The sequence below is a fragment of the Solea solea genome, chromosome 18 (assembly GCF_958295425.1).
Source record: "Solea solea chromosome 18, fSolSol10.1, whole genome shotgun sequence".
In the NCBI taxonomy this organism is placed as follows: domain Eukaryota; kingdom Metazoa; phylum Chordata; class Actinopteri; order Pleuronectiformes; family Soleidae; genus Solea; species Solea solea.
This window is the reverse complement of record NC_081151.1, coordinates 12,774,395-12,797,009: the sequence shown is the minus strand read 5'-3', so window position 1 is coordinate 12,797,009 and position 22,615 is coordinate 12,774,395. Positions and strand designations below refer to the sequence as shown.

The following is a 22,615-nucleotide window of genomic DNA, read 5'->3' as shown; positions in this document are numbered from 1 at the left end:
GTCTGTCATGGTCAGTTGACCTGACTCATCCCATCCTTGCTGAAAGACCACAGTAAGGGCATTTGTCTTCTCAAGGCCATGACTTTGCGGGGGAGACCTGTCCTGAAGTGTACGATCTTTCTTTATTTTCATGGCCTCATCTGAAGGTTCCTGTTGGAGATGGCCTCATGGGGCCTTTCCGAATGTAACTTTCATCTTTCCTTGGAAGAGATGTATGGTCTTCTTCATTATCTGAGTGAGGACCCCCTGGGGTAGGTATTCACTCTGACATGGGGTTCACTCTGAATGAGTGCACCTCTTGCAATGTCTGCCTGTTGGCTGGCAGCAAAAATAGACAGACCACGCCTCGTAATCGGTGGCCATGGCTCCCAGTCAGAAGGCGCAGTCCTCGTTAGTATAGTGGACAGTATCTCCGCCTGTCACGCGGAAGACCGGGGTTCGATTCCCCGACGGGGAGCTCTTTACTCTTGAAGTCCCATGGGACCTTCATATCAAAACTCGACCTGATGCCTCACCTGCGAGATAGTACGTCTGCTCCACATTGGTGGGGTACAGCTCTCCAGTACTCCACCAATCCTGGTGTCCTTGGCAGGGTTTCCGTAGTGTAGTGGTCATCACGTTTGCTTCACACGCAAAAGGTCCTCGGTTCGAAACCGAGCGGAGACAATTTGCTTCCGCAGTGCATGTGATTCATTGAATGTGTGTATGTTAACTGATCCCAGTGAGAGCCTGTCACCTATCAAAATGTGACCTTTTGCTCCCTCCTGTCAAAGCACACATCTATTGCTATCAGGCTCATTGTATTTTGGCAAAATCTACAATCTCAGTTTTCCCACCAGGGTTTCCGTAGTGTAGTGGTCATCACGTTCGCCTAACACGCGAAAGGTCCTTTTGCTCGAAACCGAGCGGAAACAGCACTGTGTTTAAAGTCTCCATGGGTAAAAAAAAATTTGCTCACCCTTGCCTTGATCAACAAATAATAGGATTGATGGACTTTGACAACCGCAACTACATTTCAAGTGCCTTTTCTCTATTTGTTAAGTAGATAACTCAAAGACTGAGAAACCTTGTACTTAAGTGGCAAACCATTGTGGTACAAGTCAGTAAATTAGCTTCACAGGTTCTCTGGCTGTTGCACTTTACAAACTGGAGACCACAGTCTGTCATGGTCAGTTGACCTGACTCATCCCATCCTTGCTGAAAGACCACAGTAAGGGCATTTGTCTTCTCAAGGCCATGACTTTGCGGGGGAGACCTGTCCTGAAGTGTACGATCTTTCTTTATTTTCATGGCCTCATCTGAAGGTTCCTGTTGGAGATGGCCTCATGGGGCCTTTCCGAATGTAACTTTCATCTTTCCTTGGAAGAGATGTATGGTCTTCTTCATTATCTGAGTGAGGACCCCCTGGGGTAGGTATTCACTCTGACATGGGGTTCACTCTGAATGAGTGCACCTCTTGCAATGTCTGCCTGTTGGCTGGCAGCAAAAATAGACAGACCACGCCTCGTAATCGGTGGCCATGGCTCCCAGTCAGAAGGCGCAGTCCTCGTTAGTATAGTGGACAGTATCTCCGCCTGTCACGCGGAAGACCGGGGTTCGATTCCCTGACGGGGAGCTCTTTACTCTTGAAGTCCCATGGGACCTTCATATCAAAACTCGACCTGATGCCTCACCTGCGAGATAGTACGTCTGCTCCACATTGGTGGGGTACAGCTCTCCAGTACTCCACCAATCCTGGTGTCCTTGGCAGGGTTTCCGTAGTGTAGTGGTCATCACGTTTGCTTCACACGCAAAAGGTCCTCGGTTCGAAACCGAGCGGAAACAATTTGCTTCCGCAGTGCATGTGATTCATTGAATGTGTGTATGTTAACTGATCCCAGTGAGAGCCTGTCACCTATCAAAATGTGACCTTTTGCTCCCTCCTGTCAAAGCACACATCTATTGCTATCAGGCTCATTGTATTTTGGCAAAATCTACAATCTCAGTTTTCCCACCAGGGTTTCCGTAGTGTAGTGGTCATCACGTTCGCCTAACACGCGAAAGGTCCTCGGCTCGAAACCGAGCGGAAACAGCACTGTGTTTAAAGTCTCCATGGGTAAAAAAAAAATTGCTCACCCTTGCCTTGATCAACAAATAATAGGATTGATGGACTTTGACAACCGCAACTACATTTCAAGTGCCTTTTCTCTATTTGTTAAGTAGATAACTCAAAGACTGAGAAACCTTGTACTTAAGTGGCAAACCATTGTGGTACAAGTCAGTAAATTAGCTTCACAGGTTCTCTGGCTGTTGCACTTTACAAACTGGAGACCACAGTCTGTCATGGTCAGTTGACCTGACTCATCCCATCCTTGCTGAAAGACCACAGTAAGGGCATTTGTCTTCTCAAGGCCATGACTTTGCGGGGGAGACCTGTCCTGAAGTGTACGATCTTTCTTTATTTTCATGGCCTCATCTGAAGGTTCCTGTTGGAGATGGCCTCATGGGGCCTTTCCGAATGTAACTTTCATCTTTCCTTGGAAGAGATGTATGGTCTTCTTCATTATCTGAGTGAGGACCCCCTGGGGTAGGTATTCACTCTGACATGGGGTTCACTCTGAATGAGTGCACCTCTTGCAATGTCTGCCTGTTGGCTGGCAGCAAAAATAGACAGACCACGCCTCGTAATCGGTGGCCATGGCTCCCAGTCAGAAGGCGCAGTCCTCGTTAGTATAGTGGACAGTATCTCCGCCTGTCACGCGGAAGACCGGGGTTCGATTCCCCGACGGGGAGCTCTTTACTCTTGAAGTCCCATGGGACCTTCATATCAAAACTCGACCTGATGCCTCACCTGCGAGATAGTACGTCTGCTCCACATTGGTGGGGTACAGCTCTCCAGTACTCCACCAATCCTGGTGTCCTTGGCAGGGTTTCCGTAGTGTAGTGTTCATCACGTTTGCTTCACACGCAAAAGGTCCTCGGTTCGAAACCGAGCGGAGACAATTTGCTTCCGCAGTGCATGTGATTCATTGAATGTGTGTATGTTAACTGATCCCAGTGAGAGCCTGTCACCTATCAAAATGTGACCTTTTGCTCCCTCCTGTCAAAGCACACATCTATTGCTATCAGGCTCATTGTATTTTGGCAAAATCTACAATCTCAGTTTTCCCACCAGGGTTTCCGTAGTGTAGTGGTCATCACGTTCGCCTAACACGCGAAAGGTCCTTTTGCTCGAAACCGAGCGGAAACAGCACTGTGTTTAAAGTCTCCATGGGTAAAAAAAAATTTGCTCACCCTTGCCTTGATCAACAAATAATAGGATTGATGGACTTTGACAACCGCAACTACATTTCAAGTGCCTTTTCTCTATTTGTTAAGTAGATAACTCAAAGACTGAGAAACCTTGTACTTAAGTGGCAAACCATTGTGGTACAAGTCAGTAAATTAGCTTCACAGGTTCTCTGGCTGTTGCACTTTACAAACTGGAGACCACAGTCTGTCATGGTCAGTTGACCTGACTCATCCCATCCTTGCTGAAAGACCACAGTAAGGGCATTTGTCTTCTCAAGGCCATGACTTTGCGGGGGAGACCTGTCCTGAAGTGTACGATCTTTCTTTATTTTCATGGCCTCATCTGAAGGTTCCTGTTGGAGATGGCCTCATGGGGCCTTTCCGAATGTAACTTTCATCTTTCCTTGGAAGAGATGTATGGTCTTCTTCATTATCTGAGTGAGGACCCCCTGGGGTAGGTATTCACTCTGACATGGGGTTCACTCTGAATGAGTGCACCTCTTGCAATGTCTGCCTGTTGGCTGGCAGCAAAAATAGACAGACCACGCCTCGTAATCGGTGGCCATGGCTCCCAGTCAGAAGGCGCAGTCCTCGTTAGTATAGTGGACAGTATCTCCGCCTGTCACGCGGAAGACCGGGGTTCGATTCCCTGACGGGGAGCTCTTTACTCTTGAAGTCCCATGGGACCTTCATATCAAAACTCGACCTGATGCCTCACCTGCGAGATAGTACGTCTGCTCCACATTGGTGGGGTACAGCTCTCCAGTACTCCACCAATCCTGGTGTCCTTGGCAGGGTTTCCGTAGTGTAGTGGTCATCACGTTTGCTTCACACGCAAAAGGTCCTCGGTTCGAAACCGAGCGGAAACAATTTGCTTCCGCAGTGCATGTGATTCATTGAATGTGTGTATGTTAACTGATCCCAGTGAGAGCCTGTCACCTATCAAAATGTGACCTTTTGCTCCCTCCTGTCAAAGCACACATCTATTGCTATCAGGCTCATTGTATTTTGGCAAAATCTACAATCTCAGTTTTCCCACCAGGGTTTCCGTAGTGTAGTGGTCATCACGTTCGCCTAACACGCGAAAGGTCCTCGGCTCGAAACCGAGCGGAAACAGCACTGTGTTTAAAGTCTCCATGGGTAAAAAAAAAATTGCTCACCCTTGCCTTGATCAACAAATAATAGGATTGATGGACTTTGACAACCGCAACTACATTTCAAGTGCCTTTTCTCTATTTGTTAAGTAGATAACTCAAAGACTGAGAAACCTTGTACTTAAGTGGCAAACCATTGTGGTACAAGTCAGTAAATTAGCTTCACAGGTTCTCTGGCTGTTGCACTTTACAAACTGGAGACCACAGTCTGTCATGGTCAGTTGACCTGACTCATCCCATCCTTGCTGAAAGACCACAGTAAGGGCATTTGTCTTCTCAAGGCCATGACTTTGCGGGGGAGACCTGTCCTGAAGTGTACGATCTTTCTTTATTTTCATGGCCTCATCTGAAGGTTCCTGTTGGAGATGGCCTCATGGGGCCTTTCCGAATGTAACTTTCATCTTTCCTTGGAAGAGATGTATGGTCTTCTTCATTATCTGAGTGAGGACCCCCTGGGGTAGGTATTCACTCTGACATGGGGTTCACTCTGAATGAGTGCACCTCTTGCAATGTCTGCCTGTTGGCTGGCAGCAAAAATAGACAGACCACGCCTCGTAATCGGTGGCCATGGCTCCCAGTCAGAAGGCGCAGTCCTCGTTAGTATAGTGGACAGTATCTCCGCCTGTCACGCGGAAGACCGGGGTTCGATTCCCCGAAGGGGAGCTCTTTACTCTTGAAGTCCCATGGGACCTTCATATCAAAACTCGACCTGATGCCTCACCTGCGAGATAGTACGTCTGCTCCACATTGGTGGGGTACAGCTCTCCAGTACTCCACCAATCCTGGTGTCCTTGGCAGGGTTTCCGTAGTGTAGTGGTCATCACGTTTGCTTCACACGCAAAAGGTCCTCGGTTCGAAACCGAGCGGAGACAATTTGCTTCCGCAGTGCATGTGATTCATTGAATGTGTGTATGTTAACTGATCCCAGTGAGAGCCTGTCACCTATCAAAATGTGACCTTTTGCTCCCTCCTGTCAAAGCACACATCTATTGCTATCAGGCTCATTGTATTTTGGCAAAATCTACAATCTCAGTTTTCCCACCAGGGTTTCCGTAGTGTAGTGGTCATCACGTTCGCCTAACACGCGAAAGGTCCTTTTGCTCGAAACCGAGCGGAAACAGCACTGTGTTTAAAGTCTCCATGGGTAAAAAAAAATTTGCTCACCCTTGCCTTGATCAACAAATAATAGGATTGATGGACTTTGACAACCGCAACTACATTTCAAGTGCCTTTTCTCTATTTGTTAAGTAGATAACTCAAAGACTGAGAAACCTTGTACTTAAGTGGCAAACCATTGTGGTACAAGTCAGTAAATTAGCTTCACAGGTTCTCTGGCTGTTGCACTTTACAAACTGGAGACCACAGTCTGTCATGGTCAGTTGACCTGACTCATCCCATCCTTGCTGAAAGACCACAGTAAGGGCATTTGTCTTCTCAAGGCCATGACTTTGCGGGGGAGACCTGTCCTGAAGTGTACGATCTTTCTTTATTTTCATGGCCTCATCTGAAGGTTCCTGTTGGAGATGGCCTCATGGGGCCTTTCCGAATGTAACTTTCATCTTTCCTTGGAAGAGATGTATGGTCTTCTTCATTATCTGAGTGAGGACCCCCTGGGGTAGGTATTCACTCTGACATGGGGTTCACTCTGAATGAGTGCACCTCTTGCAATGTCTGCCTGTTGGCTGGCAGCAAAAATAGACAGACCACGCCTCGTAATCGGTGGCCATGGCTCCCAGTCAGAAGGCGCAGTCCTCGTTAGTATAGTGGACAGTATCTCCGCCTGTCACGCGGAAGACCGGGGTTCGATTCCCCGACGGGGAGCTCTTTACTCTTGAAGTCCCATGGGACCTTCATATCAAAACTCGACCTGATGCCTCACCTGCGAGATAGTACGTCTGCTCCACATTGGTGGGGTACAGCTCTCCAGTACTCCACCAATCCTGGTGTCCTTGGCAGGGTTTCCGTAGTGTAGTGGTCATCACGTTTGCTTCACACGCAAAAGGTCCTCGGTTCGAAACCGAGCGGAGACAATTTGCTTCCGCAGTGCATGTGATTCATTGAATGTGTGTATGTTAACTGATCCCAGTGAGAGCCTGTCACCTATCAAAATGTGACCTTTTGCTCCCTCCTGTCAAAGCACACATCTATTGCTATCAGGCTCATTGTATTTTGGCAAAATCTACAATCTCAGTTTTCCCACCAGGGTTTCCGTAGTGTAGTGGTCATCACGTTCGCCTAACACGCGAAAGGTCCTTTTGCTCGAAACCGAGCGGAAACAGCACTGTGTTTAAAGTCTCCATGGGTAAAAAAAAATTTGCTCACCCTTGCCTTGATCAACAAATAATAGGATTGATGGACTTTGACAACCGCAACTACATTTCAAGTGCCTTTTCTCTATTTGTTAAGTAGATAACTCAAAGACTGAGAAACCTTGTACTTAAGTGGCAAACCATTGTGGTACAAGTCAGTAAATTAGCTTCACAGGTTCTCTGGCTGTTGCACTTTACAAACTGGAGACCACAGTCTGTCATGGTCAGTTGACCTGACTCATCCCATCCTTGCTGAAAGACCACAGTAAGGGCATTTGTCTTCTCAAGGCCATGACTTTGCGGGGGAGACCTGTCCTGAAGTGTACGATCTTTCTTTATTTTCATGGCCTCATCTGAAGGTTCCTGTTGGAGATGGCCTCATGGGGCCTTTCCGAATGTAACTTTCATCTTTCCTTGGAAGAGATGTATGGTCTTCTTCATTATCTGAGTGAGGACCCCCTGGGGTAGGTATTCACTCTGACATGGGGTTCACTCTGAATGAGTGCACCTCTTGCAATGTCTGCCTGTTGGCTGGCAGCAAAAATAGACAGACCACGCCTCGTAATCGGTCGCCATGGCTCCCAGTCAGAAGGCGCAGTCCTCGTTAGTATAGTGGACAGTATCTACGCCTGTCACGCGGAAGACCGGGGTTCGATTCCCCGACGGGGAGCTCCTTACTCTTGAAGTCCCATGGGACCTTCATATGAAAACTCGACCTGATGCCTCACCTGCGAGATAGTCCGTCTTCCAGATTGGTGGGGTACAGCTCTCCAGTACTCCACCAATCCTGCTGTCCTTGGCAGGGTTTCCGTAGTGTAGTGGTCATCACGTTTGCTTCACACGCAAAAGGTCCTCGGTTCGAAACCGAGCGGAAACATTTTGCTTCCATGTGATTCATTGAATGTGTGTATGTTAACTGATCCCAGTGAGAGCCTGTCACCTATCAAAATGTGACCTTTTGCTCCCTCCTGTCAAAGCACACATCTATTGCTATCAGGCTCATTGTATTTTGGCAAAATCTACAATCTCAGTTTTCCCACCAGGGTTTCCGTAGTGTAGTGGTCATCACGTTCGCCTAACACGCGAAAGGTCCTATAGGTATTCACTCTGACATGGGGTTCACTCTGAATGAGTGCACCTCTTGCAATGTCTGCCTGTTGGCTGGCAGCAAAAATAGACAGACCACGCCTCGTAATTGCTGGCCATGGCTCCCAGTCGGAGGGCGCAGTCCTTGTTAGTATAGTGGACAGTATCTCCGCCTGTCACACGGAAGACTGGGGTTCGATTCCCCGACGGGGAGCTCTTTACTCTTGAAGTCCCATGGGACCTTCATATCAAAACTCAACCGTTCCCTCATGCCTCACCTGCGAGATAGTACGTCCGCTCCAGACGTACTATCGTTTGGAGCCCCCACCAACAGTACTGGAGAGCTGTTGGTGGGGTACAGCTCTCCAGTACTCCACCAATTCTGGTGTCCTTTGATTCAAGATTCAAGATTCTTTATTGTCATTATGCAAGCATAACAAAATTTCCTCCCGAGACTCTCAGCAAACATTGAAATACGAATGAACAAAACAGAAAACAAGAAAGGTTATTGCAGGTGAAATGTGCAAAAAGTGAACAGTGCAGTGCAGTGCATCACTTTGCAGGGTTTCCGTAGTGTAGTGGTCATCACGTTCGCCTAACACGCGAAAGGTCCTCGGCTCAAAAATAGACAGACCACGCCTCGTAATTGCTGGCCATGGCTCCCAGTCAGAAGGGTTAGCTCCCTTGGAGAGGCATGAAAAAGGCAACCTCGCAGCAAGCTAACCTACAGCCATATGAAAGCACTGTTCCTTACCCCGTCTCCCCACTAGCTTTAAATAAGCCCACCAATCAGCTACTCATTGGGAGAACTCACTCGGATAGGTAACACCTCTCCAAGCACAATCATTATAATAGCCATAGACACAGTGCCGGCCCTGAGTAATTTGGTGCCCTAGGCAAGATTTTAGCTGGCGCCCCCTTGCATCGCAGCAGTCAATTTCACAATCAACTTTCATACAATCACACAGAAACTGCATGTGTGTATTCAAGATTTTATTTCTTTGAGTAAAAAATATCACACCAAATAAAAACTAAAGAAAGAAACAAGTGATAAAATTAAAAAGGACAGCAGCACCTGATGCTGTGTCACTGGGGGTGGTACTGAAATATTTTAAAAGTGCATCTGAAGAGAGAAGAGAAGTATATGTGACGACTGCATGTTACATTTTAATAAAAACACAGATACTTGGTGTGCTATACATGAGACTAATATAGACTAATAATGAAAATGTGATGAGAGTCATTCAACTTTATTGTCATTGCAATGCAATTCAGTCTAACCAGAGTGAAAAAAAACAGTAAAGTGCAGTGAAATGAATATATGTATATATAGCCTATGAATGATATGGGAAAGCTAAGGTATGAAATATTAACAGTAATACACTTTAACTGCACTTTAACACTGATGTAAACTTTAACAAACATAAACTGCGACACATAAAACCAAAGGCTTACAACCACCCTATTACAAAGGGGATGGACAACTAAAAGCATTTTAACTGACATACAAGCAGGAAAGACACCTGTAAAATAACACCTGAACAGGCCTAACGTTAAGTTTCCAAACGTCCCTGATGAATTTAAGGTGGAGTAACATTAACACACGTCGACTCAGCTATTTATTGATTATTAAACAATGTTGCTATCGTCCGAAGTAAGCTAGCAAGCTAACACTCTGCTCCAACAACGGTAACTACGATGCATTAAACTATTAATTTCATGCACTTCATCACGTTGACATTACTGTACCTCAGTCTTTTTCACGTTTTTCTTCCTCTTCTTTCCTTCTTTTCCTTCCTTGGGCGCTGGATGGCTTCAGTCTTTTGGACATAATTCCGATACAGTGTCATTAATCTTTTTCTTCGTCTCTGGGTCACGGTCCAGTCAGATTCAGGCAGCTGGCCTCTTGACCCCGCCCCCCTCACAGAGGGCAGGAACAGAACAACGACTCGTTGCACCCAGAAAAAAGGCTTCTGCATTATTTAATAATCTTTGCTATGACTTTATGTCGCTGTGGGCTTATATAATATTTCGAAATAATAGTAATAATGGCACTGGTAAATTTTTGTGATTTTTTTTTTTTTTCTCCGTTTTCGGCGCCCCCTGCGGATGACGGCGCCCCTAGCATTTGCCTATGTATTCACGTCCACTCACCCACCCGTCATTAGCAAACACCAATTGTACTGTCCTGGGACAGAATAAGGATCTGCTTCCACTGTGCGGACGGATTTGCGGACGGACCTGGGAGACTGGCAGTCGACTCGTGAGTGTGGTGTTGCGTTGGATAAACTAGAGAAAGTATTGTTAACTAAATGGAATATGTAACTGAACCAGTGGGTAACTCACTGTGGGCTGTGTTAAGTAAATAAATGCCGTTGCTTGAACCGACGTGTGTTGTGGTTGTTTGTAGCCGTTAGCTTCGCTTAATATGTTGATCAAACGTGCTACGAAACTCGGCTTGGAAATGCCGCCCGTGGACAACGCTGCTATGTGTTGCCGGCTCCGGGCTAGATGGTAGGCTCTGGGAAAACGAGCCCCTCGCTTTTCTCAGCCCAATAGTGAATATATCAACTTTGCAAAGTCTATATAACACTCACGAACAAATTTAGGAGTTAGCCATAGACAACTGGCCTTAACTTGAACACACTTTACCTCTCATCCACAGGGCTTCTTCACTTCTGACTTGTGGATAAATAAATAAATAAATAAAAACTCCAGGTATTTTGCCTCTGACTGTTTCTGAGTACAAACTGATTTTAGAACTTCATCATATTATTATACATAAGTGTGAATACACGGGATATTTCATATTGAATCAATTGAATCAAAAATTTGCGGCACTGACTAGTACAGCTTTGACGTTCTCGTGCAAAAAAATAAAGTGACATTTTTTACAGCACATCAAGTCAGGATGGCCGAGCGGTCTAAGGCGCTACGTTCAGGTCGTAGTCTCCCCTGGAGGCGTGGGTTCGAATCCCACTTCCGACAGACACAGTTTTAAGTGCTCTTTGTACTCAACACATAAAGCAAAGGTCTTTCTCATGTCCAGGTGCCTCACATTGGTAATTGGGGGGAAAGGAAAAAAACAGCCTCACATCTCTTATGTGAGGCATCACAATATCCACATCTGGATATTTCATTTTGAATCAATTGAATCAAAAATTTGCGGTACTGACTAGTACAGCTTTGACTTTCTGGTGAAAAAAAAAAGTGACATTTTTTACCGTAAGCCAAGTCAGGATGGCCGAGCGGTCTAAGGCGCTACGTTCAGGTCGTAGTCTCCCCTGGAGGCGTGGGTTCGAATCCCACTTCTGACAGAAAGAGTTTTAAGTGCTCTTTGTACTCAACACATGAAGCAAAGGTCTTTCTCATGTCCAGGTGCCTCACATTGGTAATTGGGGGGAAAGGAAAAAAACAGCCGCACATCTCTTATCATATTAGCCCAATATTGGAATATATCAACTTTGCAAAGTCTATATAACGCTCACCAACAAATTCAGGAGTTAGCTATAGACAACTGGCCTTAACTTGAACACACTTTACCTCTCAATCACATGGCTTCTTCACTTCTGACTGACTTGTGGATATATAAATAAATAAAAACCCTAGGTATTTTGCCTCTGACCCACTTTCAGGTTGTTAGTTTTACCTGAGTCAAGTTGTGAATGAGGGTCGTTAGGGTCACCTGAGCGACACATCATAGAATAAGTGTAAAATCTATCTAGTTTCTTGCCAGAGTGATGTGTGATGTTATGTGAAACAGCCCAGAACACAATCCAGATGTAAAGTGTTAAAGTAGGATTCGAACCCACGCCTCCAGGGAAATACTGTCACTTGAATGGTCTCCTTGACTGTACACTGTAAAAAATCGCAACTGTTTCTGTCTAAACAAGATGGTTCCATGGTGTAATGGTTAGCACTCTGGACTTTGAATCCAGTGATCCGAGTTCAAATCTCGGTGGAACCTCTCTTTAAACAATCTTTACAAAGTAATTGCCCTATGGTTAAGTTTATAATTTCACACTAAAAAGCAATTTCACTGGTTCAGTAAAATGGGTTTTCACACCTGAGCGGCTTTGTAGTGAGTCACTTTAACCGTTATTTAAATCTTGACCTATTTATTTTTATTTTTTTTTGTTTTATTTTATTTTAGTGTTGATACCCATCTAACTCATTAATAAACTGGATGACAAAAATGGACTTTAATGGTGCAGGGGTTCAACTTCAACCACTGGCTTCAATGCAAACTCTTGATCAGAACAGTGATTACAGTGGTGACCAGTTTGTTTCTGAGTATAAACTGATTTTAGAACTTCATCATATTTATTATACATAAGTGTGAATACACGGGATATTTCATATTGAATCAATTGAATCAAAAATTTGCGGCACTGACTCGTACAGCTTTGACGTTCTCGTGCAAAAAAATAAAGTGACATTTTTTACAGCACATCAAGTCAGGATGGCCGAGCGGTCTAAGGCGCTACGTTCAGGTCGTAGTCTCCCCTGGAGGCGTGGGTTCGAATCCCACTTCGGACAGACACAGTTTTAAGTGCTCTTTGTACTCAACACATAAAGCAAAGGTCTTCTCATGTCCAGGTGCCTCACATTGGTAATTGGGGGGAAAGGAAAAAAACAACCTCACATCTCTTATGTGAGGCATCACAATATCCACATCTGGATATTTCATTTTGAATCAATTGAATCAAAAATTTGCGGTACTGACTAGTACAGCTTTGACTTTCTGGTGAAAAAAAAAAGTGACATTTTTTACCGTAAGCCAAGTCAGGATGGCCGAGCGGTCTAAGGCGCTACGTTCAGGTCGTAGTCTCCCCTGGAGGCGTGGGTTCGAATCCCACTTCTGACAGAAACAGTTTTAAGTGCTCTTTGTACTCAACACATGAAGCAAAGGTCTTTCTCATGTCCAGGTGCCTCACATTGGTAATTGGGGGGAAAGGAAAAAAACAGCCGCACATCTCTTATCATATTAGCCCAATATTGGAATATATCAACTTTGCAAAGTCTATATAACGCTCACCAACAAATTCAGGAGTTAGCTATAGACAACTGGCCTTAACTTGAACACACTTTACCTCTCAATCACATGGCTTCTTCACTTCTGACTGACTTGTGGATATATAAATAAATAAAAACCCTAGGTATTTTGCCTCTGACCCACTTTCAGGTTGTTAGTTTTACCTGAGTCAAGTTGTGAATGAGGGTCGTTAGGGTCACCTGAGCGACACATCATAGAATAAGTGTAAAATCTATCTAGTTTCTTGCCAGAGTGATGTGTGATGTTATGTGAAACAGCCCAGAACACAATCCAGATGTAAAGTGTTAAAGTAGGATTCGAACCCACGCCTCCAGGGAAATACTGTCACTTGAATGGTCTCCTTGACTGTACACTGTAAAAAATCGCAACTGTTTCTGTCTAAACAAGATGGTTCCATGGTGTAATGGTTAGCACTCTGGACTTTGAATCCAGTGATCCGAGTTCAAATCTCGGTGGAACCTCTCTTTAAACAATCTTTACAAAGTAATTGCCCTATGGTTAAGTTTATAATTTCACACAAAAAAGCAATTTCACTGGTTCAGTAAAATGGGTTTTCATACCTGAGCGGCTTTGTAGTGAGTCACTTTAACTGTTATTTAAATCTCGACCTATTTTATTTCATTTTATTATATTTTAGTGTTGATGCCCATCTAACTAATTAATAAACTGGATGACAAAAATGGACTTTAATGGCGCAGGGGTTCAACTTCAACCACTGGCTTCAATGCAAACTCTTGATCAGAACAGTGATTACAGTGGTGACCAGTTTGTTTCTGAGTATAAACTGATTTTAGAACTTCATCATATTTATTATACATAAGTGTGAATACACGGGATATTTCATATTGAATCAATTGAATCAAAAATTTGCGGCACTGACTAGTACAGCTTTGACGTTCTCGTGCAAAAAAATAAAGTGACATTTTTTACAGCACATCAAGTCAGGATGGCCGAGCGGTCTAAGGCGCTACGTTCAGGTCGTAGTCTCCCCTGGAGATGGGGTTCGAATCCCACTTCTGACAGACACAGTTTTAAGTGCTCTTTGTACTCAACACATAAAGCAAAGGTCTTTTTCATGTCCAGGTGCCTCACATTGGTAATTGGGGGGAAAGGAAAAAAACAACCTCACATCTCTTATGTGAGGCATCACAATATCCACATCTGGATATTTCATTTTGAATCAATTGAATCAAAAATTTGCGGTATTGACTAGTACAGCTTTGACGTTCTCGTGCAAAAAAATAAAGTGACATTTTTTACAGCGCATCAAGTCAGGATGGCCGAGCGGTCTAAGGCGCTACGTTCAGGTCGTAGTCTCCCCTGGAGGCGTGGGTTCGAATCCCACTTCTGACAGACACAGTTTTAAGTGCTCTTTGTACTCAACACATAAAGCAAAGGTCTTTCTCATGTCCAGGTGCCTCACATTGGTAATTGGGTGGAAAGGAAAAAAACAACCTCACATCTCTTATGTGAGGCATCACAATATCCACATCTGGATCTTTCATTTTGAATCAATTGAATCAAAAATTTGCGGTACTGACTAGTACAGCTTTGACTTTCTGGTGAAAAAAAAAAGTGGCCTTTTTTTGCCTTAAGCCAAGTCAGGATGGCCGAGCGGTCTAAGGCGCTACGTTCAGGTCGTAGTCTCCCCTGGAGGCGTGGGTTCGAATCCCACTTCTGACAGAAAGAGTTTTAAGTGCTCTTTGTACTCAACACATAAAGCAAAGGTCTTTCTCATGTCCAGGTGCCTCACATTGGTAATTGGGGGGAAAGGAAAAAAACAGCCGCACATCTCTCATCATATTAACCCAATATTGGAATATATCAACTTTGCAAAGTCTATATAACGCTCACCAACAAATTCAGGAGTTAGCTATAGACAACTGGCCTTAACTTGAACACACTTTACCTCTCATGGCTTCTTCACTTCTGACTGACTTGTGGATATATAAATGAATAAAAACCCTAGGTATTTTGCCTCTGACCCACTTTCAGGTTGTTAGTTTTACCTGAGTCAAGTTGTGAATGAGGGTCGTTAGGGTCACCTGAGCGACACATCATAGAATAAGTGTAAAATCTATCTAGTTTCTTGCCAGAGTGATGTGTGATGTTATGTGAAACAGCCCAGAACACAATCCAGATGTAAAGTGTTAAAGTAGGATTCGAACCCACACCTCCAGGGAAATACTGTCACTTGAATGGTCTCCTTGACTGTACACTGTAAAAAATCGCAACTGTTTCTGTCTAAACAAGATGGTTCCATGGTGTAATGGTTAGCACTCTGGACTTTGAATCCAGTGATCCGAGTTCAAATCTCGGTGGAACCTCTCTTTAAACAATCTTTACAAAGTAATTGCCCTATGGTTAAGTTTATAATTTCACACTAAAAAGCAATTTCACTGGTTCAGTAAAATGGGTTTTCATACCTGAGCCGCTTTGTAGTGAGTCACTTTAACCATTATTTAAATCTCGACCTATTTCATTTCATTTTATTATATTTTAGTGTTGATGCCCATCTAACTAATTAATAAACTGGATGACAAAAATGGACTTTAATGGCACAGGGGTTCAACTTCAACCACTGGCTTCAATGCAAACTCTTGATCAGAACAGTGATTACAGTCGTGACCAGTTTGTTTCTGAGTATAAACTGATTTTAGAACTTCATCATATTATTATACATAAGTGTGAATACACTGGATATTTCATTTTGAATCAATTGAATCAAAAATGTGCGGCACTGACTAGTACAGCTTTGACGTTCTGGTGAAAAAAAAAAAGTGTCATTTTTTACAGAAAGCCAAGTCAGGATGGCCGAGAGGTCTAAGGCGCTACGTTCAGGTCGTAGTCTCCCCTGGAGGCGTGGGTTCGAATCCCACTTCTGACAGAAACAGTGTTAGGTGCTCTTTGTACTCAACACATAAAGCAAAGGTCTTTCTCATGTCCAGGTGCCTCACATTGGTAATTGGGGGGAAAGGAAAAAAACAGCCGCACATCTCTTATCTCTTGAACACACTTTACCTCTCAATCACATGGCTTCTTCACTTCTGAGTGACTTGTGGATAAACAAATATATAAATAAAAACCCCAGGTACTTTGCCTCTGACCCACTTTCAGGTTGTTAGTTTTACCTGAGTCAAGTTGTGAATGAGGGTCGTTAGGGTCACCTGAGCGACACATCATAGAATAAGTGTAAAATCTATCTAGTTTCTTACCAGAGTGATGTGTGATGTTATGTGAAACAGCCCAGAACACAATCCAGATGTAAAGTGTTAAAGTAGGATTCGCACCCACAACTCCAGGGAAATACTGCCACTTGAATGGTCTCCATGACTGTATACACTGTAAAAAATCTCAACTGTTTCCAACTAAACAAGATGGTTCAGTGGTGTAATGGTTAGCACTCTGGACTCTGAATCCAGCGATCCGAGTTCAAATCTCGGTGGAACCTGATTTTTAAACAATCCTCAGTCCTTTACACTTGAAAACTGATGAAGAATGACACAACACCCTGAAATCAGCTGATTGTTCACAGTCAGAAACTCAATCATCACCACTGTAGTCCTTCTGTCTCACTGACAAGTGCTTAGAAATGTAGATGAGACCACAGCAAGTCATTCCTTACATGTGCATTCGTTACTGTCATTACTTTCACATGTGAATTGTTACAAAATAATTGCCCTATGGTTAAGTTTATAATTTCACACTAAAAATCAATTTCACTGGTTCAGTAAAATGGGTTTTTATACCTGAGCCGCTTTGTAGTGAGTCACTTTAACCGTTATTTAAATCTCGACCTATTTTATTTCATTTTATTATATTTTAGTGTTGATGCCCATCTAACTAATTAATAAACTGGATGACAAAAATGGACTTTAATGGCACAGGGGTTCAACTTCAACCACTGGCTTCAATGCAAACTCTTGATCAGAACAGTGATTACAGTCGTGACCAGTTTGTTTCTGAGTATAAACTGATTTTAGAACTTCATCATATTATTATACATAAGTGTGAATACACTGGATATTTCATTTTGAATCAATTGAATCAAAAATGTGCGGCACTGACTAGTACAGCTTTGACGTTCTGGTGAAAAAAAAAAAGTGACATTTTTTACAGAAAGCCAAGTCAGGATGGCCGAGAGGTCTAAGGCGCTACGTTCAGGTCGTAGTCTCCCCTGGAGGCGTGGGTTCGAATCCCACTTCTGACAGAAACAGTATTAGGTGCTCTTTGTACTCAACACATAAAGCAAAGGTCTTTCTCATGTCCAGGTGCCTCACATTGGTAATTGGGGGGAAAGGAAAAAAACAGCCGCACATCTCTTATCTCTTGAACACACTTTACCTCTCAATCACATGGCTTCTTCACTTCTGAGTGACTTGTGGATAAACAAATATATAAATAAAAACCCCAGGTACTTTGCCTCTGACCCACTTTCAGGTTGTTAGTTTTACCTGAGTCAAGTTGTGAATGAGGGTCGTTAGGGTCACCTGAGCGACACATCATAGAATAAGTGTAAAATCTATCTAGTTTCTTACCAGAGTGATGTGTGATGTTATGTGAAACAGCCCAGAACACAATCCAGATGTAAAGTGTTAAAGTAGGATTCGCACCCACAACTCCAGGGAAATACTGCCACTTGAATGGTCTCCATGACTGTATACACTGTAAAAAATCTCAACTGTTTCCAACTAAACAAGATGGTTCCATGGTGTAATGGTTAGCACTCTGGACTCTGAATCCAGCAATCCGAGTTCAAATCTCGGTGGAACCTGATTTTAAACAATCCTCAGTCCTTTACACTTGAAAACTGATGAAGAATGACACAACACCCTGAAATCAGCTGATTGTTCACAGTCAGAAACTCAATCATCACCACTGTAGTCCTTCTGTCTCACTGACAAGTGCTTAGAAATGTAGATGAGACCACAGCAAGTCATTCCTTACTGTCATTACTTTCACATGTGAATTGTTACAAAATAATTGCCCTATGGTTAAGTTTATAATTTCACACTAAAAATCAATTTCACTGGTTCAGTAAAATGGGTTTTTTTACCTGAGCTGCTTTGTTGTGAGTCACTTTAACCGTTATTTAAATCTTGACCTATTTATTTTTATTTTTTTTTGTTTTATTTTATTTTAGTGTTGATACCCATCTAACTAATTAATAAACTGGATGACAAAAATGGACTTTAATGGCGCAGGGGTTCAACTTCAACCACTGGCTTCAATGCAAACTCTTGATCAGAACAGTGATTACAGTGGTGACCAGTTTGTTTCTGAGTATAAACTGATTTTAGAACTTCATCATATTATTATACATAAGTGTGAATACACGGGATATTTCATATTGAATCAATTGAATCAAAAATTTGCGGCACTGACTAGTACAGCTTTGACGTTCTCGTGCAAAAAAATAAAGTGACATGTTTTACAGCACATCAAGTCAGGATGGCCGAGCGGTCTAAGGTGCTACGTTCAGGTCGTAGTCTCCCCTGGAGGCGTGGGTTCGAATCCCGCTTCTGACAGACACAGTTTTAAGTGCTCTTTGTACTCAACACATAAAGCAAAGGTCTTTCTCATGTCCAGGTGCCTCACATTGGTAATTGGGGGGAAAGGAAAAAAACAGCCGCACATCTCTTATGTGAGGCATCACAATATCCACATCTGGATATTTCATTTTGAATCAATTGAATCAAACATTTGCGGTACTGACTAGTACAGCTTTGACGTTCTGGTGAAAAAAAAAAGTGACATTTTTTACCGTAAGCCAAGTCAGGATGGCCGAGCGGTCTAAGGCGCTACGTTCAGGTCGTACTCTCCCCTGGAGGCGTGGGTTCGAATCCCACTTCTGACAGAAACAGTTTTAAGTGCTCTTTGTACTCAACACATAAAGCAAAGGTCTTTCTCATGTCCAGGTGCCTCACATTGGTAATTGGGGGGAAAGGAAAAAAACAGCCGCACATCTCTTATCATATTAGCCCAATATTGGAATATATCAACTTTGCAAAGTCTATATAACGCTCACCAACAAATTCAGGAGTTAGCTATAGGCAACTGGCCTTAACTTGAACACACTTTACCTCTCATGGCTTCTTCACTTCTGACTGACTTGTGGATATATAAATAAATAAAAACCCTAGGTATTTTGCCTCTGACCCACTTTCAGGTTGTTAGTTTTACCTGAGTCAAGTTGTGAATGAGGGTCGTTAGGGTCACCTGAGCGACACATCATAGAATAAGTGTAAAATCTATCTAGTTTCTTGCCAGAGTGATGTGTGATGTTATGTGAAACAGCCCAGAACACAATCCAGATGTAAAGTGTTAAAGTAGGATTCGAACCCACGCCTCCAGGGAAATACTGTCACTTGAATGGTCTTCTTGACTGTACACTGTAAAAAATCGCAACTGTTTCTGTCTAAACAAGATGGTTCCATGGTGTAATGGTTAGCACTCTGGACTTTGAATCCAGTGATCCGAGTTCAAATCTCGGTGGAACCTCTCTTTAAACAATCTTTACAAAGTAATTGCCCTATGGTTAAGTTTATAATTTCACACTAAAAAGCAATTTCACTGGTTCAGTAAAATGGGTTTTCATACCTGAGCGGCTTTGTAGTGAGTCACTTTAACCGTTATTTAAATCTCGACCTATTTTATTTCATTTTATTATATTTTAGTGTTGATGCCCATCTAACTAATTAATAAACTGGATGACAAAAATGGACTTTAATGGCGCAGGGGTTCAACTTCAACCACTGGCTTCAATGCAAACTCTTGATCAGAACAGTGATTACAGTGGTGACCAGTTTGTTTCTGAGTATAAACTGATTTTAGAACTTCATCATATTATTATACATAAGTGTGAATACACGGGATATTTCATATTGAATCAATTGAATCAAAAATTTGCGGCACTGACTAGTACAGCTTTGACGTTCTGGTGAAAAAGAAACAAGTGACATTTTTTACAGAAAGCCAAGTCAGGATGGCCGAGAGGTCTAAGGCGCTACGTTCAGGTCGTAGTCTCCCCTGGAGGCGTGGGTTCGAATCCCACTTCTGACAGACACAGTTTTAAGTGCTCTTTGTACTCAACACATAAAGCAAAGGTCTTTCTCATGTCCAGGTGCCTCACATTGGTAATTGGGGGGAAAGGAAAAAAACAGCCGCACATCTCTTATCTCTTGAACACACTTTACCTCTCAATCACATGGCTTCTTCACTTCTGAGTGACTTGTGGATAAACAAATATATAAATAAAAACCCCAGGTACTTTGCCTCTGACCCACTTTCAGGTTGTTAGTTTTACCTGAGTCAAGTTGTGAATGAGGGTCGTTAGGGTCACCTGAGCGACACATCATAGAATAAGTGTAAAATCTATCTAGTTTCTTACCAGAGTGATGTGTGATGTTATGTGAAACAGCCCAGAACACAATCCAGATGTAAAGTGTTAAAGTAGGATTCGCACCCACAACTCCAGGGAAATACTGCCACTTGAATGGTCTCCATGACTGTATACACTGTACAAAATCTCAACTGTTTCCAACTAAACAAGATGGTTCCATGGTGTAATGGTTAGCACTCTGGACTCTGAATCCAGCGATCCGAGTTCAAATCTCGGTGGAACCTGATTTTAAACAATCCTCAGTCCTTTACACTTGAAAACTGATGAAGAATGACACAACACCCTGAAATCAGCTGATTGTTCACAGTCAGAAACTCAATCATCACCACTGTAGTCCTTCTGTCTCACTGACAAGTGCTTAGAAATGTAGATGAGACCACAGCAAGTCATTCCTTACATGTGCATTCGTTACTGTCATTACTTTCACATGTGAATTGTTACAAAATAATTGCCCTATGGTTAAGTTTATAATTTCACACTAAAAATCAATTTCACTGGTTCAGTAAAATGGGTTTTTATACCTGAGCTGCTTTGTTGTGAGTCACTTTAACCGTTATTTAAATCTTGACCTATTTATTTTTATTTTTTTTTGTTTTATTTTATTTTAGTGTTGATACCCATCTAACTAATTAATAAACTGGATGACAAAAATGGACTTTAATGGCGCAGGGGTTCAACTTCAACCACTGGCTTCAATGCAAACTCTTGATCAGAACAGTGATTACAGTGGTGACCAGTTTGTTTCTGAGTATAAACTGATTTTAGAACTTCATCATATTATTATACATAAGTGTGAATACACGGGATATTTCATATTGAATCAATTGAATCAAAAATTTGCGGCACTGACTAGTACAGCTTTGACGTTCTCGTGCAAAAAAATAAGTGACATGTTTTACAGCACATCAAGTCAGGATGGCCGAGCGGTCTAAGGCGCTACGTTCAGGTCGTAGTCTCCCCTGGAGGCGTGGGTTCGAATCCCACTTCTGACAGAAACAGTTTTAAGTGCTCTTTGTACTCAACACATAAAGCAAAGGTCTTTCTCATGTCCAGGTGCCTCACATTGGTAATTGGGGGGAAAGGAAAAAAACAGCCGCACATCTCTTATCATATTAGCCCAATATTGGAATATATCAACTTTGCAAAGTCTATATAACGCTCACCAACAAATTCAGGAGTTAGCTATAGACAACTGGCCTTAACTTGAACACACTTTACCTCTCATGGCTTCTTCACTTCTGACTGACTTGTGGATATATAAATAAATAAAAACCCTAGGTATTTTGCCTCTGACCCACTTTCAGGTTGTTAGTTTTACCTGAGTCAAGTTGTGAATGAGGGTCGTTAGGGTCACCTGAGCGACACATCATAGAATAAGTGTAAAATCTATCTAGTTTCTTGCCAGAGTGATGTGTGATGTTATGTGAAACAGCCCAGAACACAATCCAGATGTAAAGTGTTAAAGTAGGATTCGAACCCACGCCTCCAGGGAAATACTGTCACTTGAATGGTCTTCTTGACTGTACACTGTAAAAAATCGCAACTGTTTCTGTCTAAACAAGATGGTTCCATGGTGTAATGGTTAGCACTCTGGACTTTGAATCCAGTGATCCGAGTTCAAATCTCGGTGGAACCTCTCTTTAAACAATCTTTACAAAGTAATTGCCCTATGGTTAAGTTTATAATTTCACACTAAAAAGCAATTTCACTGGTTCAGTAAAATGGGTTTTCATACCTGAGCGGCTTTGTAGTGAGTCACTTTAACCGTTATTTAAATCTCGACCTATTTTATTTCATTTTATTATATTTTAGTGTTGATGCCCATCTAACTAATTAATAAACTGGATGACAAAAATGGACTTTAATGGCGCAGGGGTTCAACTTCAACCACTGGCTTCAATGCAAACTCTTGATCAGAACAGTGATTACAGTGGTGACCAGTTTGTTTCTGAGTATAAACTGATTTTAGAACTTCATCATATTATTATACATAAGTGTGAATACACGGGATATTTCATATTGAATCAATTGAATCAAAAATTTGCGGCACTGACTAGTACAGCTTTGACGTTCTCGTGCAAAAAAATAAAGTGACATGTTTTACAGCACATCAAGTCAGGATGGCCGAGCGGTCTAAGGCGCTACGTTCAGGTCGTAGTCTCCCCTGGAGGCGTGGGTTCGAATCCCACTTCTGACAGACACAGTTTTAAGTGCTCTTTGTACTCAACACATAAAGCAAAGGTCTTTCTCATGTCCAGGTGCCTCACATTGGTAATTGGGGGGAAAGGAAAAAAACAGCCGCACATCTCTTATGTGAGGCATCACAATATCCACATCT

At 42.8% G+C, this 22,615-nt stretch overlaps 40 non-coding genes across 40 annotated transcripts; all 40 read left to right on the top strand.

Moving 5' to 3' along the window:
* Positions 1-385: 385 nt before the first annotated feature.
* Positions 386-457, top strand: trnad-guc (transfer RNA aspartic acid (anticodon GUC)). Its single transcript has one exon. It is a non-coding gene; the product is annotated as a tRNA-Asp (tRNA).
* Positions 458-593: 136 nt separating this feature from the next.
* Positions 594-666, top strand: trnav-cac (transfer RNA valine (anticodon CAC)). Its single transcript has one exon. It is a non-coding gene; the product is annotated as a tRNA-Val (tRNA).
* A 174-nt stretch (positions 667-840) lies between these two features.
* trnav-aac (transfer RNA valine (anticodon AAC)) lies at positions 841-914 on the top strand. The gene has a single exon. It is a non-coding gene; the product is annotated as a tRNA-Val (tRNA).
* A 629-nt stretch (positions 915-1,543) lies between these two features.
* On the top strand, positions 1,544-1,615 carry trnad-guc (transfer RNA aspartic acid (anticodon GUC)). The gene has a single exon. It is a non-coding gene; the product is annotated as a tRNA-Asp (tRNA).
* A 136-nt stretch (positions 1,616-1,751) lies between these two features.
* On the top strand, positions 1,752-1,824 carry trnav-cac (transfer RNA valine (anticodon CAC)). The gene has a single exon. It is a non-coding gene; the product is annotated as a tRNA-Val (tRNA).
* A 174-nt stretch (positions 1,825-1,998) lies between these two features.
* On the top strand, positions 1,999-2,071 carry trnav-aac (transfer RNA valine (anticodon AAC)). Its single transcript has one exon. It is a non-coding gene; the product is annotated as a tRNA-Val (tRNA).
* A 629-nt stretch (positions 2,072-2,700) lies between these two features.
* Positions 2,701-2,772, top strand: trnad-guc (transfer RNA aspartic acid (anticodon GUC)). Its single transcript has one exon. It is a non-coding gene; the product is annotated as a tRNA-Asp (tRNA).
* Positions 2,773-2,908: 136 nt separating this feature from the next.
* trnav-cac (transfer RNA valine (anticodon CAC)) lies at positions 2,909-2,981 on the top strand. The gene has a single exon. It is a non-coding gene; the product is annotated as a tRNA-Val (tRNA).
* Positions 2,982-3,155: 174 nt separating this feature from the next.
* On the top strand, positions 3,156-3,229 carry trnav-aac (transfer RNA valine (anticodon AAC)). The gene has a single exon. It is a non-coding gene; the product is annotated as a tRNA-Val (tRNA).
* Positions 3,230-3,858: 629 nt separating this feature from the next.
* trnad-guc (transfer RNA aspartic acid (anticodon GUC)) lies at positions 3,859-3,930 on the top strand. The gene has a single exon. It is a non-coding gene; the product is annotated as a tRNA-Asp (tRNA).
* Positions 3,931-4,066: 136 nt separating this feature from the next.
* Positions 4,067-4,139, top strand: trnav-cac (transfer RNA valine (anticodon CAC)). The gene has a single exon. It is a non-coding gene; the product is annotated as a tRNA-Val (tRNA).
* A 174-nt stretch (positions 4,140-4,313) lies between these two features.
* On the top strand, positions 4,314-4,386 carry trnav-aac (transfer RNA valine (anticodon AAC)). Its single transcript has one exon. It is a non-coding gene; the product is annotated as a tRNA-Val (tRNA).
* An 837-nt stretch (positions 4,387-5,223) lies between these two features.
* Positions 5,224-5,296, top strand: trnav-cac (transfer RNA valine (anticodon CAC)). The gene has a single exon. It is a non-coding gene; the product is annotated as a tRNA-Val (tRNA).
* Positions 5,297-5,470: 174 nt separating this feature from the next.
* Positions 5,471-5,544, top strand: trnav-aac (transfer RNA valine (anticodon AAC)). The gene has a single exon. It is a non-coding gene; the product is annotated as a tRNA-Val (tRNA).
* Positions 5,545-6,173: 629 nt separating this feature from the next.
* Positions 6,174-6,245, top strand: trnad-guc (transfer RNA aspartic acid (anticodon GUC)). The gene has a single exon. It is a non-coding gene; the product is annotated as a tRNA-Asp (tRNA).
* A 136-nt stretch (positions 6,246-6,381) lies between these two features.
* On the top strand, positions 6,382-6,454 carry trnav-cac (transfer RNA valine (anticodon CAC)). The gene has a single exon. It is a non-coding gene; the product is annotated as a tRNA-Val (tRNA).
* A 174-nt stretch (positions 6,455-6,628) lies between these two features.
* Positions 6,629-6,702, top strand: trnav-aac (transfer RNA valine (anticodon AAC)). The gene has a single exon. It is a non-coding gene; the product is annotated as a tRNA-Val (tRNA).
* Positions 6,703-7,537: 835 nt separating this feature from the next.
* On the top strand, positions 7,538-7,610 carry trnav-cac (transfer RNA valine (anticodon CAC)). Its single transcript has one exon. It is a non-coding gene; the product is annotated as a tRNA-Val (tRNA).
* A 3,114-nt stretch (positions 7,611-10,724) lies between these two features.
* trnal-cag (transfer RNA leucine (anticodon CAG)) lies at positions 10,725-10,807 on the top strand. The gene has a single exon. It is a non-coding gene; the product is annotated as a tRNA-Leu (tRNA).
* A 246-nt stretch (positions 10,808-11,053) lies between these two features.
* Positions 11,054-11,136, top strand: trnal-cag (transfer RNA leucine (anticodon CAG)). The gene has a single exon. It is a non-coding gene; the product is annotated as a tRNA-Leu (tRNA).
* Positions 11,137-11,714: 578 nt separating this feature from the next.
* Positions 11,715-11,786, top strand: trnaq-uug (transfer RNA glutamine (anticodon UUG)). The gene has a single exon. It is a non-coding gene; the product is annotated as a tRNA-Gln (tRNA).
* Positions 11,787-12,275: 489 nt separating this feature from the next.
* Positions 12,276-12,358, top strand: trnal-cag (transfer RNA leucine (anticodon CAG)). The gene has a single exon. It is a non-coding gene; the product is annotated as a tRNA-Leu (tRNA).
* A 245-nt stretch (positions 12,359-12,603) lies between these two features.
* Positions 12,604-12,686, top strand: trnal-cag (transfer RNA leucine (anticodon CAG)). The gene has a single exon. It is a non-coding gene; the product is annotated as a tRNA-Leu (tRNA).
* Positions 12,687-13,264: 578 nt separating this feature from the next.
* On the top strand, positions 13,265-13,336 carry trnaq-uug (transfer RNA glutamine (anticodon UUG)). Its single transcript has one exon. It is a non-coding gene; the product is annotated as a tRNA-Gln (tRNA).
* Positions 13,337-13,815: 479 nt separating this feature from the next.
* Positions 13,816-13,897, top strand: trnal-cag (transfer RNA leucine (anticodon CAG)). The gene has a single exon. It is a non-coding gene; the product is annotated as a tRNA-Leu (tRNA).
* Positions 13,898-14,145: 248 nt separating this feature from the next.
* On the top strand, positions 14,146-14,228 carry trnal-cag (transfer RNA leucine (anticodon CAG)). The gene has a single exon. It is a non-coding gene; the product is annotated as a tRNA-Leu (tRNA).
* A 247-nt stretch (positions 14,229-14,475) lies between these two features.
* trnal-cag (transfer RNA leucine (anticodon CAG)) lies at positions 14,476-14,558 on the top strand. The gene has a single exon. It is a non-coding gene; the product is annotated as a tRNA-Leu (tRNA).
* Positions 14,559-15,130: 572 nt separating this feature from the next.
* Positions 15,131-15,202, top strand: trnaq-uug (transfer RNA glutamine (anticodon UUG)). Its single transcript has one exon. It is a non-coding gene; the product is annotated as a tRNA-Gln (tRNA).
* Positions 15,203-15,679: 477 nt separating this feature from the next.
* trnal-cag (transfer RNA leucine (anticodon CAG)) lies at positions 15,680-15,762 on the top strand. The gene has a single exon. It is a non-coding gene; the product is annotated as a tRNA-Leu (tRNA).
* A 492-nt stretch (positions 15,763-16,254) lies between these two features.
* On the top strand, positions 16,255-16,326 carry trnaq-cug (transfer RNA glutamine (anticodon CUG)). Its single transcript has one exon. It is a non-coding gene; the product is annotated as a tRNA-Gln (tRNA).
* A 676-nt stretch (positions 16,327-17,002) lies between these two features.
* On the top strand, positions 17,003-17,085 carry trnal-cag (transfer RNA leucine (anticodon CAG)). The gene has a single exon. It is a non-coding gene; the product is annotated as a tRNA-Leu (tRNA).
* Positions 17,086-17,577: 492 nt separating this feature from the next.
* trnaq-cug (transfer RNA glutamine (anticodon CUG)) lies at positions 17,578-17,649 on the top strand. Its single transcript has one exon. It is a non-coding gene; the product is annotated as a tRNA-Gln (tRNA).
* A 671-nt stretch (positions 17,650-18,320) lies between these two features.
* On the top strand, positions 18,321-18,403 carry trnal-cag (transfer RNA leucine (anticodon CAG)). Its single transcript has one exon. It is a non-coding gene; the product is annotated as a tRNA-Leu (tRNA).
* Positions 18,404-18,649: 246 nt separating this feature from the next.
* Positions 18,650-18,732, top strand: trnal-cag (transfer RNA leucine (anticodon CAG)). The gene has a single exon. It is a non-coding gene; the product is annotated as a tRNA-Leu (tRNA).
* A 572-nt stretch (positions 18,733-19,304) lies between these two features.
* trnaq-uug (transfer RNA glutamine (anticodon UUG)) lies at positions 19,305-19,376 on the top strand. The gene has a single exon. It is a non-coding gene; the product is annotated as a tRNA-Gln (tRNA).
* Positions 19,377-19,854: 478 nt separating this feature from the next.
* Positions 19,855-19,937, top strand: trnal-cag (transfer RNA leucine (anticodon CAG)). Its single transcript has one exon. It is a non-coding gene; the product is annotated as a tRNA-Leu (tRNA).
* Positions 19,938-20,429: 492 nt separating this feature from the next.
* On the top strand, positions 20,430-20,501 carry trnaq-cug (transfer RNA glutamine (anticodon CUG)). Its single transcript has one exon. It is a non-coding gene; the product is annotated as a tRNA-Gln (tRNA).
* Positions 20,502-21,186: 685 nt separating this feature from the next.
* Positions 21,187-21,269, top strand: trnal-cag (transfer RNA leucine (anticodon CAG)). The gene has a single exon. It is a non-coding gene; the product is annotated as a tRNA-Leu (tRNA).
* A 572-nt stretch (positions 21,270-21,841) lies between these two features.
* On the top strand, positions 21,842-21,913 carry trnaq-uug (transfer RNA glutamine (anticodon UUG)). Its single transcript has one exon. It is a non-coding gene; the product is annotated as a tRNA-Gln (tRNA).
* A 478-nt stretch (positions 21,914-22,391) lies between these two features.
* On the top strand, positions 22,392-22,474 carry trnal-cag (transfer RNA leucine (anticodon CAG)). The gene has a single exon. It is a non-coding gene; the product is annotated as a tRNA-Leu (tRNA).
* The last annotated feature ends 141 nt before the right edge of the window (positions 22,475-22,615 follow it).